The sequence below is a fragment of the Gasterosteus aculeatus genome, chromosome Y (assembly GCF_964276395.1).
Source record: "Gasterosteus aculeatus chromosome Y, fGasAcu3.hap1.1, whole genome shotgun sequence".
In the NCBI taxonomy this organism is placed as follows: domain Eukaryota; kingdom Metazoa; phylum Chordata; class Actinopteri; order Perciformes; family Gasterosteidae; genus Gasterosteus; species Gasterosteus aculeatus.
Window position 1 is genome coordinate 15676145 of NC_135709.1, and position 16106 is coordinate 15692250.

A 16106-nucleotide genomic window follows, 5' to 3' on the forward strand; every position below is an offset into this window, starting at 1 on the left:
ATTGAGTTATTGACGTCCTGATTCCCTGACCAAAGGGAGAGCCAACCGTCCTACGATGAATAGTCTCCACACACAGTGACAGTCCGCCTCTTTCAGAGTGGCTGCTCTGTCAATACTGTTCCTGTGGTGCCTCTATGCTGTTCCAAAGCCTTAATCAGTTCAGGGATGAAATGGAGAGACGATGCACAGCACCAGACAATGCATCATGGCTGAAGGGACAGAGCTAGGGGAGGTTTAATATGTCTGCAAAGCAGCTTATTCATCAGAGCAAAATGGGAAAAGCAGCGATAAATCCATTTTATTGTCCGCCAGATGCATCGCCTCAAGTAGGCCCCATTTAAACTCATGTTAATGCATGCCGTTATTTTGAAATGTGCATCAGAAGGTGTTGCGCGTACCACTTAAAACCGAGGATTGCGTGTCTTGAACTCACTAGATGGTACACGTGTTATGCCTGGGACGCTTTCTCCTGCATACAGACGGCCAACGGCAAGGCCGAAAGGTCAGTGGAGCGGAGTGAAATACTGTGCTGATGTCCAGACAATCAGAATAATCACACCGGTCTCATCGGTCATATCATTTCCCTCCACAAGCCAATTTCCTGCCGTTAATCATACGGGGGAATTAATGCAGTGCCGATCAAACAAGAGCATTTTCGTTTAGAGATTGAGGAATTAATTGACGAGAACTGCGGCAATCCCGTCCATGTAGCCCACAAAAAGAAGAGCAGCTCATTAGATTGAATGTGAAAATTAAAGCTGGACATGACGATAGGCATGGTCACTTGCCTGTGGACCGTACTTCCTTTTAAGACTCGCTGACATGCATTCGGACGGTCGATAATTATCCCGAATAGCGCACCGCTGTGTAGAAACAGGACTGTGCCCTCCATTTCCACAGCCAACACGCTGCTGGTGGCAAATGACATGGCGAGGGATGGGGTTAAGAAGATCCCTCAGGAGGAGATAATGGAATCACCTAAATGGTTCCCTGCTGTATAACAAAGAGCGATGGGACATGTTGGAGGTTTTCTGCTAAAAAGAGGTTTCTGGTATTATTCATCGGACATGCTCACAAATATGCAACGGCTCATTTTTAAAAACACAGCCGAAGCAATCGGCAAAAGATGGAATTTCAGGATAAATGTCTCACTTTGGTCCACAACCATTGCCTACTCTGGTGGTATACGAGGCAAACGTTACCCTTTGGGGTCAAACTGAGCACAGTTCAAAGACTCCTGATGTAGGTACAAGATCAAAAAGAATACTGGTTGCCAAAGGGCGAGAAGGGTTCTACAAACACTGCTAAAAGCTTCAGTCGACCTAAACAGAAAAACTCCATCTTGCAAAAACACAAATCTTATTTCTTGAGTGGCCGCCATCCTCTTCCAGTGCTACACAGAGTACCTAAGATCACAAATAAAATAAAGAAATACATTTAGTCCTGCAATATGTATTAAATAATCATTAGTATTAAGTCAATACTAAAGCACGGGGAGTAAGTTGTGATTTCCACAACACAGCATCTCATAGGCGGTTTATTAGCAATAATTCCATCAGCACAACTTCAGGCCAAAAAGAGTGTGACATATTTCCATGGAAAGCGAAAAGCTTTCATGTTGGCTTGGGGATAAAGCCTTTGCATAAGTAACAACGACGCCTTTTCGTTCTGCGCCTCTCTGGGACCAAAATGTTATTTTATTTGTACGATTACTGGTAATCTAATAATATTGAAGGCGTCTGCATTTTCCCACAAAGCAACAGTGTAAAAAGCCTTAAAGCCTCAGAAGGAGGCTGGTGCTTGGTTACAACGTCCACCAAACAAGAAAGCAAAACTATTTACAATGTTGTTCTTTCTTTACAGAGAAGTGTTTGAGAAATACCTCAAATCGGAGGACTTTATTCTTATTTTGTTGCCCAATTCCCTGTCTCCCCGCCCCAACTTTATCTCCTACTACGTCACGTTCTTCATCCTCTTGCATGCGATTAGGGATTTAATTCCCACATCTTAAATACGTAAATGACCACTGCTGGATCCTCTTCTGATTAAAGCTGATAACCTGTTTTGTCGGACCGGTTATGTTAGACTACTAACATCAGACCTGCTGAACCTTCATTTCTCAGACACGGCCGGGCTGATATTGCGTCATCATACCAGTCCCAGGTCCGGGCATATCGCACACTTGCCAAACAGACGAGAACTTTCCTCTCCTTTAAATGCAGACTAAGTCTTTGGCTTAATTCTTTTTTTTTCTTGTATTCAATACTCCTTTGAAGTTTGAATCTAAGAATGAGAAAGCGAGAGGAAAACACATCGAAGCAATAAGCTTTTATCCGTCCTCCAGAAGGCACGCGGCATCCGCTTATAGGGAGACAATAGTGACCACCTATGCCGTCCCGACGCTCCCTTTACTTAAGATTTCTTTCCCCATTTCCTCTAATGACTTCAACACTGTCATTTTGTTTTCATGGTCCATACTCGGCACGCTAGGCAGGCTGGCAGAGTTGCCCCCTGTTGCCTCTTTCAAAAACTACCCCCTTTCTCTAGCCGCAGAACGCCGGCGCCTCAGGAATCTGGATCGCGCCCGAGAGATTTTAAAACCAAGGGCTTGTTTGCGAACGGACTCCTCCTCGGTCGGTTATGTCCCCCGTTCCGCTCAGACAGATGTCAAGAGACGCATATGGCCAGGGACGGGGAGGAAGAGAGAAAATGAGTGAGTCCATGAGACGGAATAAAAAAACAACAACCACATTTAGAGTTGGAGAACAGGCGGGCGATTAGGCAAAGCCGTCTGTCACGTGAAAAGTTCCCCAGCCTGCATCCAAGCCCTCAGCGTGAAGGACACAAACCTCTCAAAGTCTCATCTCTGATAAAAGTCTCACATGCCTCGCCAGTACCTCCCGGCTCCTTCCTCTGCAGAATGTTAAACTGGCTGTGGAATAAAATGTACTTCTTTTAGCGTGCAGCACAAACATTTTCCTATGGCAACAAATGGAAACACGAACAGTCTGTGAGATGTGTTGTTATATTTCCGTAGAAGCGGCAATTTGATGGAGCTCAGGATTGTAACACAGTGAAATACTGCGTGACACCATTGTGTGCACTAAAGCATCCTCTGAAACAGCAGTCGTGGAAAGTCTGCCTTCTCCTGAAGGTGACGTGCCACTATTGGATTTAATTTGTTTATAAGAGTCCAACCTTGGGATTTGGATCTTTATCTGTCACAAAAAGGTGAAGACAAGACATCGTTTCTATCTAAAATGCAAATGTCTATCCATATTTGGACAGAAAAAAAAAGAAAAAAAAATCCAAAGCAACAACCAATTGTCTGGTTCAAAAGAGAAACTCAGACGTGCGGGAAAAAAAGCAATTCATTTTCCGTTCACGTCCCTCCCTTTACAGAGCAGCGCTGGATTAAGGTGATTCTGCAAAGTGCTCGCTAAATCTCCCGAGCTAGTTAAATCCCAAACCATCTCCTCAGTCCTCTCTCGCCGATACTATGAATCTACGTGGTGACGGGGCTCGTCGCTGAACTATATAGGCCAGCCTTTGCGCGCTACCCCCCCAACCAACAACGCCCCCTCCTCCCCCCCCACTGGGAGAATAAGTGCCACACAGACTGTGGGACTGGCAGAGAGAAGAAGCCCTGACAACCGCCCCACTGAGCCCTGAGACATGTGCTGTGACGTAGGTGCTGTGTGCAACTCCTGAATGGGGATATTTGCCAATGGGCTGTGTGTGCGTGTGTGTGTGTGTGTGGGCTGCTTCTGTGGTGACAGTTCATACCAAGGGCCAGAGGTCTGATAGGGCTTTTATTCATTGCCCATTGGCCTGCCACTATCGTTCTGCTTCATCTCCACGAACCTGAAATCAAACCGGTAATTCCCCCGAAAGCTGATGCACTGCGTGTGCGTGTGTGTGTGGCTGGCTGGCTGAAGGGCACATAGTAGTTGAGACAGTGGGAGGAAAGGATCTGTGTATAAAGGCATCCTCATTTCTATGTGGGGACACCGTTTGCTTCATCCTTCCATCTTTCCACTAATTATCCTAACCGTGTGTGTGTGTGTGTGTGTGTGTGTGTGTCAATGTTATTATCGTTAACAAAAACTAACAAAAAAACTAAAACGAGGTGTGATTTTTTTTTTCGTTAACTGAAATGAAATAAAAACGAGCCTTTATAAAAAACGATAACTAACTGAAACTGTATTGTGTCTTTACAAAACTAACTAAAATAAAATAGAATTATAGAGAAAATGTCTTTAGTTTTCGTCTTTGTCAATAATATAGAACAGCGGTTCCCAAACTCAAGCAAAAGTCCGTCTCGCGCGATCAAAAGTCCGTCTCCGCGAGGTATTTGCTCACTTGCGAAACGTGAATCTCTGCTCGAAGGAGTTTTCTACGCGCTCGCTGTTCTTCTTTTTGACAGTAAGGTGGAGACGGTGCTTTCAGGGTCCGATCGATGCTGCGAGGTGCGTCCGCTCCCGCCGCCCCCCTCGCCATCCACGCCTTAAATCTTCGGCTGCTTTTAGAATAACTTATTTCCCCGTTAAGATGGTTCAGCTACTGTAGAGAAAAGGGCACTGTCTCTCGCTCTTTAATCTCATTAAATGTTCGGCGAGAACGACAGCTTTGTTTCTCCGACGCGCCCTGAAACAAGCTCCACATCTCACGCGCTTGAGCGCCGCTCAGCGTCTCGCCGTCGTAGACGAGCTTTGGCATGTTCGGCAGAGCGCCTTGAGCGCCGTGTACAACCAGTATGGATCAACCGATTAACCAATTGATCCGTATATATAAGGCGCTCCGGATTATAAGGCACTGTCGTTTTTTGAGGAAATTAAAGCCTTTTAAGTGCGCCTTGGAGTGCGGACAATGCGGTATATTTACTTTAATACTACAAGAGGGCGCCCCGCTTGTTGAACAAGACAGGCGGACAAGAGCAGCCGTTTCGAGCGAGAGCCTTATTGTTTTATTAATCGGTTCGTTTAAATTGTTTGTGCTTCATCAACTGTGCCGCATCATACATATTTTTATATTAATTTCAAACTTTTAAAAATTGAAAATTAAAAAACTTAATTTATTGTAAATGACCTCTCGCGGCCCACCTGCAGTACCTTTGCGGCCCACACTTTGGGAATCGCTGCTCTAGAGTTTTTATTGGGTTTTAGATTTTTTTTTTTTCAGATTGAGCTCTCAGAGACTCCCGGCTCCCAAGCAATGTCATGTGTGGCTCATTGATGGGTTCAGTACATGCTGTTCACGTGTGTCTTTAGTCTATTGGCTATGGCATCTTGTATAGACTGGTTTAGTTTACATATTTGTACCCATATTGTACCCCCCCCCCCCCCCCCCTCCAGTCTGTTACATTCTGCGGTAAAGACTAAAACTAATACTGAAACTAATAAAAACTAAACTAAAACTAAGCATTTTCAAAAAATAAAAACTAAACTAAACTAGCAAACCTGTGTGGATGTTGCGTTTGTAATGAAAGGCAATTCCGCGAGTTGAGAACAGCAGCGTGTGTCTCGTTTATTATTACCATAACAACACTCAAGATGGCGCAGCCCTGTAACCTCACAAGCAAGGGACTCTACGTCACAACATAACAAAACATTTAAAGGGACCGTGATCCCGGAACAGTCGCAATTGCGTCTACCACGAAACAAGAACAAAGGTGAATTATGCAGTCACATTCACTACACCTGCTTTAAAAACTAATTACAACTAAACTGAAATTGAACACAAAAAGTCAAAACTAAATAAAAATTCAAACTAGTGAAAAATTCAAAACTATAATAACCTTGGTGTGTGTACGGTTTGTGCTTTTTCCAGAATTAAAAATAAATGTTTCTACACACTGTGACATCTTCTGAGGGCTTTTTTTCCATCAGCATCCAATGCATGACAGTGTGGAGGAAAAATGTTCTACATATCAAGAATGCCAAACCGCCTGGTGGATTTAACACGGAGGGCAGAAGTGTGTGCGTGTGTGTGTGTGTGTTTGTGCCTGAGTGAGAAAGTGCTTTCTTGATTTTATGAATTCTACCTTGTTCTTTGTAATCGCATTATTATTATTTAACGCTCCTGCAATACGCCCTTGTAACACTCATATCAAGAAAGAATATTAAATTAAGACAGAGACAGACAGAGCGAGAGATAAAATGGAGAAAGTTTGTAAATGGGTGTCATTTCCTGACAGATATAAGACAGGGGACGAGGCGCCCTAATTGCTTGGTGTCCTTTTAGTACAGTATGTCCTCTGCCTTACCAGTCCAGGCCTTTCCCCAAATGCAAAAAGATCAAACCTCACAAGCACCCTTGTGCTCAGCCTACAACGCGCATCATGACCTCATGCCAATTAGTAAGAGGCCGATGGGTACGGAGACTCCTGGCATCCCGCCGAGGAACCCTGACTCTTCCACTAGTGCCGACATGTCGTTAAAAGGGGTTTTTGACTGTATCAAACACACAAATTGCGTAATAAATCTAATGAGGTAATGTATGAATCATCTATGATGTCATAAGTAATAGTCGTGACCTCTTTCTTAGGGATTGTCGGTCAAATCTATATAAAAAAATTCAATATATACATACATAAAACACACTGCTAATGAATCACAGAATTGGATCTAGAAGGTAACTTCATTGCCGCTACAGCAGATTTGTATCTCGCCAGATGTGCTTCGACATTTGACTGAGAGAAAAAAAAGAAAAGGAAAATCACAACATCTGCACCTTCAATGTAGCACTCCGATATGAGCCACCTGCCAAAGCTCTACATCACTGCGCTTCCTCCGTCACTTTCCTCGCACTTTCTCTTTTGTCTTTGTCGCTTTCTTCTTTTCGAATAATTGGACCGACCGACATCCACACACACACTCGCTCACACCAGAAGTTTCACATTTGGAATTATATATCTCTGATACCCAATCCCCTTTGCTTCCTCTTAACCGAACAGACAAACCGTCCTTGGCAACGACATTATTAGACAGCTAGAGGAGTCTGGGTAGGTAATTTATTGCCGGCCAGAAATAACAATGAACAAGTCGGGCTGAGAGGAAGGGAGTGCAGCACGTGGAAACTGTTCTGTATTCATGAATAATGAAGTAGATATCAACACATCAGCACACCTTACAATGTGACATGAGTCTGACATGTTCCGCCTGATTTTACAGTTAAAGACAGTAAATTCATGCAAGAAAAAAGAAAAGTGTGGCTTCTCAGTCTTGGCAACACAGTAGGGCTGCATTTCAGATCGGACAAGGTTATCAGGAAGGGTATTTGTTGGAGCGGATACATGAAAAATATAGACTGCTGGAAGATTTGAAACGCTCATAGCAGGAAGCCGTGTGAAGGGCACCATCAGAGACTAACCCGGTTGTTGCAGTCTTGTGCACCGGAGCTTTGTGAAATATTATTTGTCACACGCATTTTCATTTTTCATGCTTTCCCATCTGAATGAGCAACGTACCCGGGAAGCTTTCCATAGTTTTGCGGTTTCATCCTCAGCAGTGACCCCCCCCCTCCCATCTTTCTTGGTGGATCTGAAAGATGTCTCTACCGGCTGCACTTGGCTGGTTTCACCGTACCTGCACTATCATTTCATACTTGATTCTCAATGTATTGTGTAGTACTGTTTTTCATAGCATTTGTCTTTAATACTAGTAGGCCATTACTTTGTGGAAAAACATTTGCTAAAGCTTTTGCCATTCTTTGAGGCAAGTTAATGAAATATGACAGAGCCATGCTTCTTAAATTGCTGAATCTTTTATCAGCTTGACAATGACAGCAGAATAAAGCAAATGATCATTCCTTTTCTAAAAAAGGTAAAGGGTCAGTATGCGGACACTGAAGCACAGCATTGCACACATACAAGGCAAGGCAATTTTATTTGTATAGCGCTTTTCATACACAAGGCAGACTCAAAGTGCTTCACATCATAACATTTCATACAATAAAGTGAAATAAAATACAGGAATTAAAAGACAATTAAAAACAGCAAATAAAATTATAAATTAAAATCTTATTTAAATTGTTTAATTAAAGGCACAGGTTAAAAGTGCAATGTAGGTAAAATTTAGCAGAAGGCGAAGCTGAACATAAAAGCTTTCAGTCTTGTTTTAAACGTGGTCAGAGTTGGGGCAAGTCTTAAATCTTCAGGAAGTTTATTCCAGCTGTTTGCTGCGTAGTAACTAAATGATGCTTTCCCATGATTTGTATTTACTCTGGGAATCACTAACAGATTGGTGTCAGAAGATCTTAGTGATCTTGAAGGCTTATGTAGTGGAAGCATATCAGTGATATACTTTGGCCCTAAACCATGTAGTGATTTATATGTGAGCAGTAGGATTTTTAAATTAATTCTCTGACATACTGGGAGCCAATGTAAGGATTTAAGAATTGGTGTAATGTGCTCACATTTTTTGGTCTTTGTTAGAACTCTAGCAGCAGCGTTCTGAACAAGCTGGAGCTGCCTGACAGTTTTTTTTGGGAGACCTGCAAGGAGACCATTACAATAGTCTAGCCTACTGGTTATAAAGGCATGTACAAGTGTTTCTAAGTCTTGAGCTGACATGACCCCTCGAAGTCGTGCTACATTTTTGAGGTGGTAGCCGATTTTGTTACTGATTTGATGTGACTCTCCAAGTGTAAATCTGAATCCATAATAACCCCCAGATTTCTGGCTTTATTTGATGTTTTCAGGGACAGAGAGTGAAGGTGTTGGGTTACTTTAAACCTTTCTTTTTTAGCACCAAATACAATGATCTCAGTTTTGTCTTCATTTAGTTGTAGGAAATTTTGACACATCCAGTCTTTGATTTGCTCAATGCACTGGCACAGAAGATCTATGGGGCGATAGTCGTGGTGATAGCGCTACATAGATTTGGGGGTCATCAGCGTAGCAATAGTGGTCAATTTTTATTTCTTTGCACGATTACAACAACAATAGTAGCAGTGGTAATGGAAGGGAAAATCAACAACAGAGTAACAAACTATTAACAACTAAAAAGCCAGTAGCGGTTCCACTGCAGCTCTACAGAAATTTAAAATCCTGAAATGCATTAAACTTTTTAGGTTTCAGTCAAATCCAAAATCGAAAGAAGCCATTTCTGTTGGAAAATACATTCACACCTTTCATGTTTGGCAAAGACATATCCCTAACAGTCTGATCTCGTTAGCATTTTGACATGCCGATACACAGTCATGAGGCGTACTTGCCACTTTAACAGGATTTTCAATTAGACCTCTTCCGTTTCCCAAATTGCTCTTTGAACCATCATATTGAGCTGGAAGGTTTGGATGGAATCTTTTGGCTCGAACATGAAATAAAAATGAGAATGATGGGCTGCCATAGCAGACATTTCCTCATTTAAGTAGAAACAAATAACTGCCATTAGTCATTACAAGTGACAAACAAACCCACTTATTTCGTTCACGTCGACTCCTCTGCACACGCCCCTTTCCAAATTTTATTATATTTTGACGTGTCATGCTACACACGAGCGCCCACACAAACAAACTGAAAATAAAGACTTGTGCATGTGGCATGAATTATGCATGCTTATATGGTCTCTTATCTGAATGCGTGTCTGTATTTGGGGTGTGTGATTTGCATTCATTTTGGACCTTCGACCCGCTCCTGTTGAATGGTGATGGCCAAGAAGCGGGAAGTAGGGAGAGACAAAGAGAATATGCAAAGATATTCCAAAGAAGAGAGAAAATAAAGAAGAAGTATACACACACACACACACACACACACACACACACACACACACACATACAGAGCGAGAGTGACACGGAGCAAGAGAGGGAGAATGTATAAAGGAAGCAGTTCAAGTACAGTAATAAAAAACAGCAGATGCATCTATTGCATCCATCTGCAATATTGTAAATTATTAAATGGGGGCATGTTGAGACACAAAAAAAAAAACCCACACAAACATTGAAAGGGATTAAGTCCAAAGGGCCGGTAGTGGCTTCATTAGTAGGCGCCAAAGTACATTTTTCACGAGAGGCGATGCATCGCTCTCTGTCCCGTGTCTCCCGGCTTTCACTCATCTATTTGACCCCACGAAGGGCACGCACCTCACTCAGGCTGACAGTTGAGACGTGTCCCAAAGTGTTTCCTCCCCCGTCCCCTCAGCACGCGTGTTCTTGTGAATGCGCGCTGATGGAAGGCCGGTGTGCGGCATTCAGTCAGGGAGACAGAGCGAGCAGTTTGCCACACAGCGCGCGTGTCTGTCAGCCAGCAAGAGCTTAGAGAAAACGTAAAGCTCAAGTATGAAATGTATATAGTTACATCAGAAAGAGTCTTCCAAACCGAATGAGGGTAGAGCACATTGGTTATGTGTAGATGCAAATGGATGTCGCCATGTATCGGTATGTGTGAGTGCATGTACAAATATATTTGTAAAGTGAAAAGAATACGGAAGGAAATGAAGAGACAGCGTCTGCCCACTTTCAAGCTGTCTGTGTGTGTGTGTGTGTTTCCAGGCCCGGCATGCATGATCAAGCGAGAGAAACAGGGGAGAGGAACTCTTGCGATATGGCGTCTGGTGAGTGATCGTGAGTGATTGTCTTATAGATTTACTGATCATGAGGCAGGTATGAAGTCAGAAACAAACCAGGCTCTCAGCTGAAGCTTTGGAGCTCTATGCACTTGTTTTGTATGTTCAGGTGAACACATACAAAGGCTGTCAAACACAACTCTCATATTTCTCGGATGCCGGTTATTTTTGCCCATTTAGATCGCTTCATTTTATATGTATGCATTTTGATAACATTTGACAATTCTCCCCTATTCTCTTACATAGTTTCTTTCTACCTGGGTGACATGCTTTTATACAGCAGGCTCTGGGGTTTCACAGACATGTAGTCCTTATTTCTTCTGTTTAAATTATCTCTGCCTGCAAATAAAATAAACCTGACGTGGATAAAAAAAAAGGCAGATTTTCAAAACAAACTCAAGAGGGAAGCAGGTCCAAAACACGCTCACACAGATGGGCCCCTTATAAAAGACACGCAGCCACTCCTCGTGCATTTATCCTTCTACCTGCACTGCATAGCAGTAAACCTTTTATATAAACGTCTTCTTTGGAAGATATTTGAAGTAATTGTCAAGCTTTCTTGTAAAAACAGGGATTGCATGGCATATAGAGCTTTTTAAGTCACCATACATTAAAATAATCTGCGCTTTCTACTACATCTTCCCAAAAGGTGTCGGCGAGACAGAGCGCTAATGGGATCAGGAAGAGCTTGTGGCGGAGATGCAGAAAGTCACAGCAAATTAGGATTTACCGTTGTAGAATATCATTCATGCGTTTTTCTGAGAATTAGGGGAAAAGAAAATGTTATAACAGATTCAGGGTTCCCATTTTCATTGCTAATCTCTATAAACTTAGAATGACACATGACGAAAACACAAGGGAAGTTATGGGAAGCCAAGAAAGCTGTACCTTTGACAGGACATCAAGATCATAGCGCTTCCAAAAAGACTGCACTCTTTTTATTGGTGGAGTTTTATCGGGCCCGGGTTTAGCTTTTGTTTGGTTTCTGTGATACTGAACTAGCATTCATCATACATGTAGCAGGGAGCCAAATCAACATTTAGCCAGGCTAATATTACAACATGCAAACGGTTGTGTGGAGAAAGCATTTGTCGGTGTTAATTGCTATTAAGATGCACACCAGTGGTTTGTGCCATGTGTTATTAGGAATAGTCACGGTCACATCGGCAGCAGTGCAAATGGCCGCACTGTAACTACACACACACAAAATATACTAAATTATGTCAGCAAAGATATTTCCTTTTCTTTCTGAGAGCAGTCAGTCAATAAAAACCTCATACAATACATCAAATGTACATACATTAGCTCCAGTAGCAATTCGATGTTTGTTTGTGGGAAATAAAAATGAGAACGAGAATCATTCATTTTGTTTTTCTGAGGCTGCACACAAGTGCCTAGCACGAACGAACAGTTCTGTATCAATAATCATGTCTTTCAAAAAATGTGGGTGAGACAGTCATAAGTAATTAGAGTTATAAGTGGCCAATAATTATTATTCTTTGAGTGACAGCCAAAACCAGTGCGGTGGCATGATTTTGAAATATTTTGCTCGAAGGTTAAGGTAATCTGTGTTTGTTGCCAGGAAGCCAAAAATGAAAGAAATACTTCAACATGTCTATTAAAAATATATATATATTCCCAACGGAATAGTTTAAGTCTAACATGCGTGTTTCCTTCGACTATTCATCTCCTTGAGAAGTAGTCTGGGAAACAGTGTCCCACTGTCTTTGCTTCCATTTCGTCCTTATGCACAAGAACTCAGGAGGCAACATTAGAGTGCAGTCACGAGCCTGTCCTCCCCAGACTTAATTTGTGTGTGTTTGTGTGTGTTTGCGTGGGTGTGAAGATGGCAGAAGACCCTCTCCTCTTTTAATCATTAATTAAGCGACTTCTGAGGCACCACAATCCATGTCTGGAAGGAAACCAATTGGTAAGCGTCGACTTTGAGAGAGAGGTATACAATGATAGTCATGAGTTAACGATAAATTGATTTAATTAACCAGACAAAACTAAAATGTTTTAAAACGGCACAAGTTAATTGCATGACCTAAATGTTCTGGTTTTCCAAGTGGGGATATTCAAGCATACAAATAAAGCGACACACAGATAGGACAAGGAGGAGAAGTTGCAAAGGTTTAAACCGAGCAAGGCAAGCAAAATGTGCATTCCATCACATTAGAGGCAGCGGTTAGACGGTTGGGCTAAGGGGAGTAAAACAAGATTTATATTCAGAGAAGGACAAATCTTGGCAGGCATAGTCGAGCCTAGGGGGCTAAGGGGCTTGGGGGAGGGGTAGGGGATCGTATTGATGAGGAAACTCCGGGAAAGATGTGCGTTGGGTGCAGGATTGCTGTCCTATGGGGATCGACAGCGGCGATATGGAGCTCAGACACCGGATAAGAGTTTCTGCTTCATAATCAATTTGATGTCTGGGTCCCACTCCATACAACCCAAAACAACCACCCCTAGCTTGATCCCCTTATATGTGCATCCTTCTGCTCCGTCTGTATTTCTTTTCACCCTTTGTTTGCTTCCCCTTCAAACTTAAGCCCTTTAATCTCTACTGCTCAGCCGCTGTAATAAACTCACACGAGAAACGGTCCAGAATTTCTCAATATAGATTTCCTCCAAACACCAAAACTTCCTTTCTCGCGCATCCTACAGAGTACAAAATGTGTCGCCACAGTAGATTGTGCACTCACTGCACTCAGAGTAATTATCAGCGTGTGCGTGTGTGTGTGTGTGTGTGTGTGTGTGTGTGTGTGTGTGTGTGTGTGTGTGTGTGTGTGTGCGCTTGTGTGGAGGGATGTAACAGTATAGGTTAACCTTGACCAAGGGCAAACTATTAGCTCTATCTCACCCTTGGGTGCAAGCTCGCTGCCATCTGCTCGAGAGTGGGCTCATAATACCGGCTGACCAATCAATAACATTTTACATGTTGGCCCCGGCGCACCAGACATGGTGCTGATGGAAAGAATAGTCCAAAAGCAGAAATAGACTACATTGTTATCCATGAGAGGTTTATCTCGTAGCAGAAGGGGATCATGCGTTTTTATCCAGCATTCATCTCGTCTTATCTCATCGAATTGAGTCTCACAGAAACTGCAGTTGTTCTCTCGGAGGACGTCTGTGCAAGCATTTGCAGAAGGTTTGTATGCATCGGCAGCGGGGAGGAGTAGCTACTTTGAGATGAAAGCCCAGAGGGACGGCCAGGAGGGGAGGCAGAGACAGCAGGTGGTGAGAGCGCTGCTGGAACCGGGTGGTGGAGGAGGCGCAGACGGTTTTCAGTGTCAACAGATCAATAGGCGTGAGACCGGGAGACATGCTATCCGTTTACGAACGTTTGACACGGACACATCTAAAAAAGGTTAAGGATGCAGCCGGGAATAAATTATGGACCAAAACAAATCGTAAAAAAAATAATATATCTACTTCTGTCCAGTCCGGCTCCTCGACCTCTTTTACCAACGTGATCTCCAAAACCACGCCCCTTGAGTGAACAACATGGCGGACCATGTCGGGGTGAACGTCTCTCCGCCATGTTGGATTATTTGAGGGGGTTAGGGTTAGTATTCTATTCTTACAAGTTAACATTGATTTCTCGTTAAACATGCAATCATAACACGATTATTTTACATCGTTAGACTTCACAAAGTGTGTTTACGGGGCGCAGGTCCCCGTTCACTTTGAATAGGGTGACGTCATCAGTTGCAGTCCGTATTTATTTTGTATGTATCACTACGAATTTGTATGTTCAAGATGTTCATATACATTTTTACGAACAGGTTTTAGAGATCAGGCTGCTTTTACACGCACCTGCAGGCACACGTCATCAGCAGTGTAAATACTTTGCTGTATCGGAGGGTGTGACCGAAGGACAGAAACACACTGTTGGTAGCCCTGTTATCGGAGAAGGCAGATGGTCACACTCTCTCTCTCTCTCACACACACACACACTCACACACACACACACACACACACACACACACACACACACAAACACACGAGCTACTAATTGCCTTGCTGGGGCATTAACGTGGCAGGCTTGATGCGCACATGTGACTCCGTGTCTGTGGTGAGCTTGTGAGTTGTTTTAATGAGTAACAAAAAGATGGGGAGGGACTTGGAAGGTGTGTGTTTGAATGTGTGTGTGTGTGTGTGTGTGTGTGTGTGTGTGTGTGTCAAACTCTGCTGTCGTGAAAGGGCGAAAATGAATCAATCTGGCGGCCTTACCTTGGTGTAGCTTCAATGTCCCGCTGAAAAAGAGGAGGGAAAAAGAGAGAGAGTTTAAAATCTTCCTGCAGGATAACAAATAAGCAAGTAAACAGAATTTACATCAACCAGGTTGTGCATCTGGTGTGGTTCTTAATCGGACCAAATCATTTTCATTTCCATCCACCACTCGTGCCTATGCATGTTCATGAGCTTTAAAAAAAAAAGTAGCAGTCTCGAACAAAGCACCAAATGTTTAATTGTAATTGGGGCTTAAAAGATCTTTTCTCATGTAGAAATGATGGACGTGATTTGTCGCAAGCCAGGATGTGACGGCTACACCAACCTGCAGCATATGCATGTGCCAAATGAATTCAGATTCTGTCTACAAGATGTAAATGCATTATTCCGCGCGGCCTCCCAGTGACACCAGTTTGTTTAGCGACTTGAACCTTCTGCACCAGTATCAATGCACTACACTTGAAATTGGTGTCATGTGCAACAGTCTCACTACTTTTCACACCACTCGTAATCTCAATTGGTTTATCTTTAGAAAAGAGGACTTGGAGCACCAGACAGTCTCTTTTTCTTATCTTTTTTTTTCATATTTCACCCTGGCAGTGACCGTCGTGTAGCTCTGGATCTCAACTACCGACGCGCACTGGCTGGCTGTCTGCCTCACCGACTAAGATTTGGCTTTAAATTTAATCAGCTCCAGAGCTGGACAAATGGTGTACTTTCAAATATTGGAACTCGGCGAGATTCTGCTTGGTTTACCGTCAAACACTTAAATAGATTCAAAAGTAAATTTGGGAAATTGGGAGTGCAAAGCTTACAAATCGCCAGAGAAGCTTGCAACTGGTGGCTGCGAGGCTGCCTTTCTTTCTCTTTGCTTGGTCGGTGAACTGAGTTGTCATCAGATGATTGCTAACAGCGGCAGATGCAAAGAGATGCAAAAAGAAAAAAAAAAATCAAATAGTGTAAGTGTGCAATCAAAACCCATGATGTTGCCGGGTAAAATCATTTCAGTAGATTTCACATTTACATTTTATTCGTCCTCTCAGTCGGAGAAGCCATCAAGTGGACTGTACGTGGGATTTAATGAATCAAAAGGTTCTAACTATTCTGAGTAATAATACACTTTGGAAACATGTTTGCGTCTATCCTTTTTTTAAATAAATTTCCCTTTCATACGGACTAATCAGTCCTAGTAATCAGATGGAATCAAATGGTATTTATGATATAAGCCCAAAAAAGGATTTGCCTTGCAATTGATTACATGCAACACCAGTTAATTTATCTAAATTATTTTATGGATGTAAATGTTGA

At 42.8% G+C, this 16106-nt stretch overlaps 1 pseudogene across 1 annotated transcript in view; it reads right to left on the reverse strand.

Annotated features, from left to right (window-relative positions):
- Positions 1-16106, reverse strand: part of LOC120812261 (tripartite motif-containing protein 44-like) — a 44763-nt pseudogene that overhangs the window by 3705 nt on the left and 24952 nt on the right. Inside the window, exon 4 of the transcript XR_013455164.1 lies at positions 14799-14821. The product of XR_013455164.1 is annotated as a tripartite motif-containing protein 44-like (transcript). The remainder of the gene's footprint in view (positions 1-14798; positions 14822-16106) is intronic.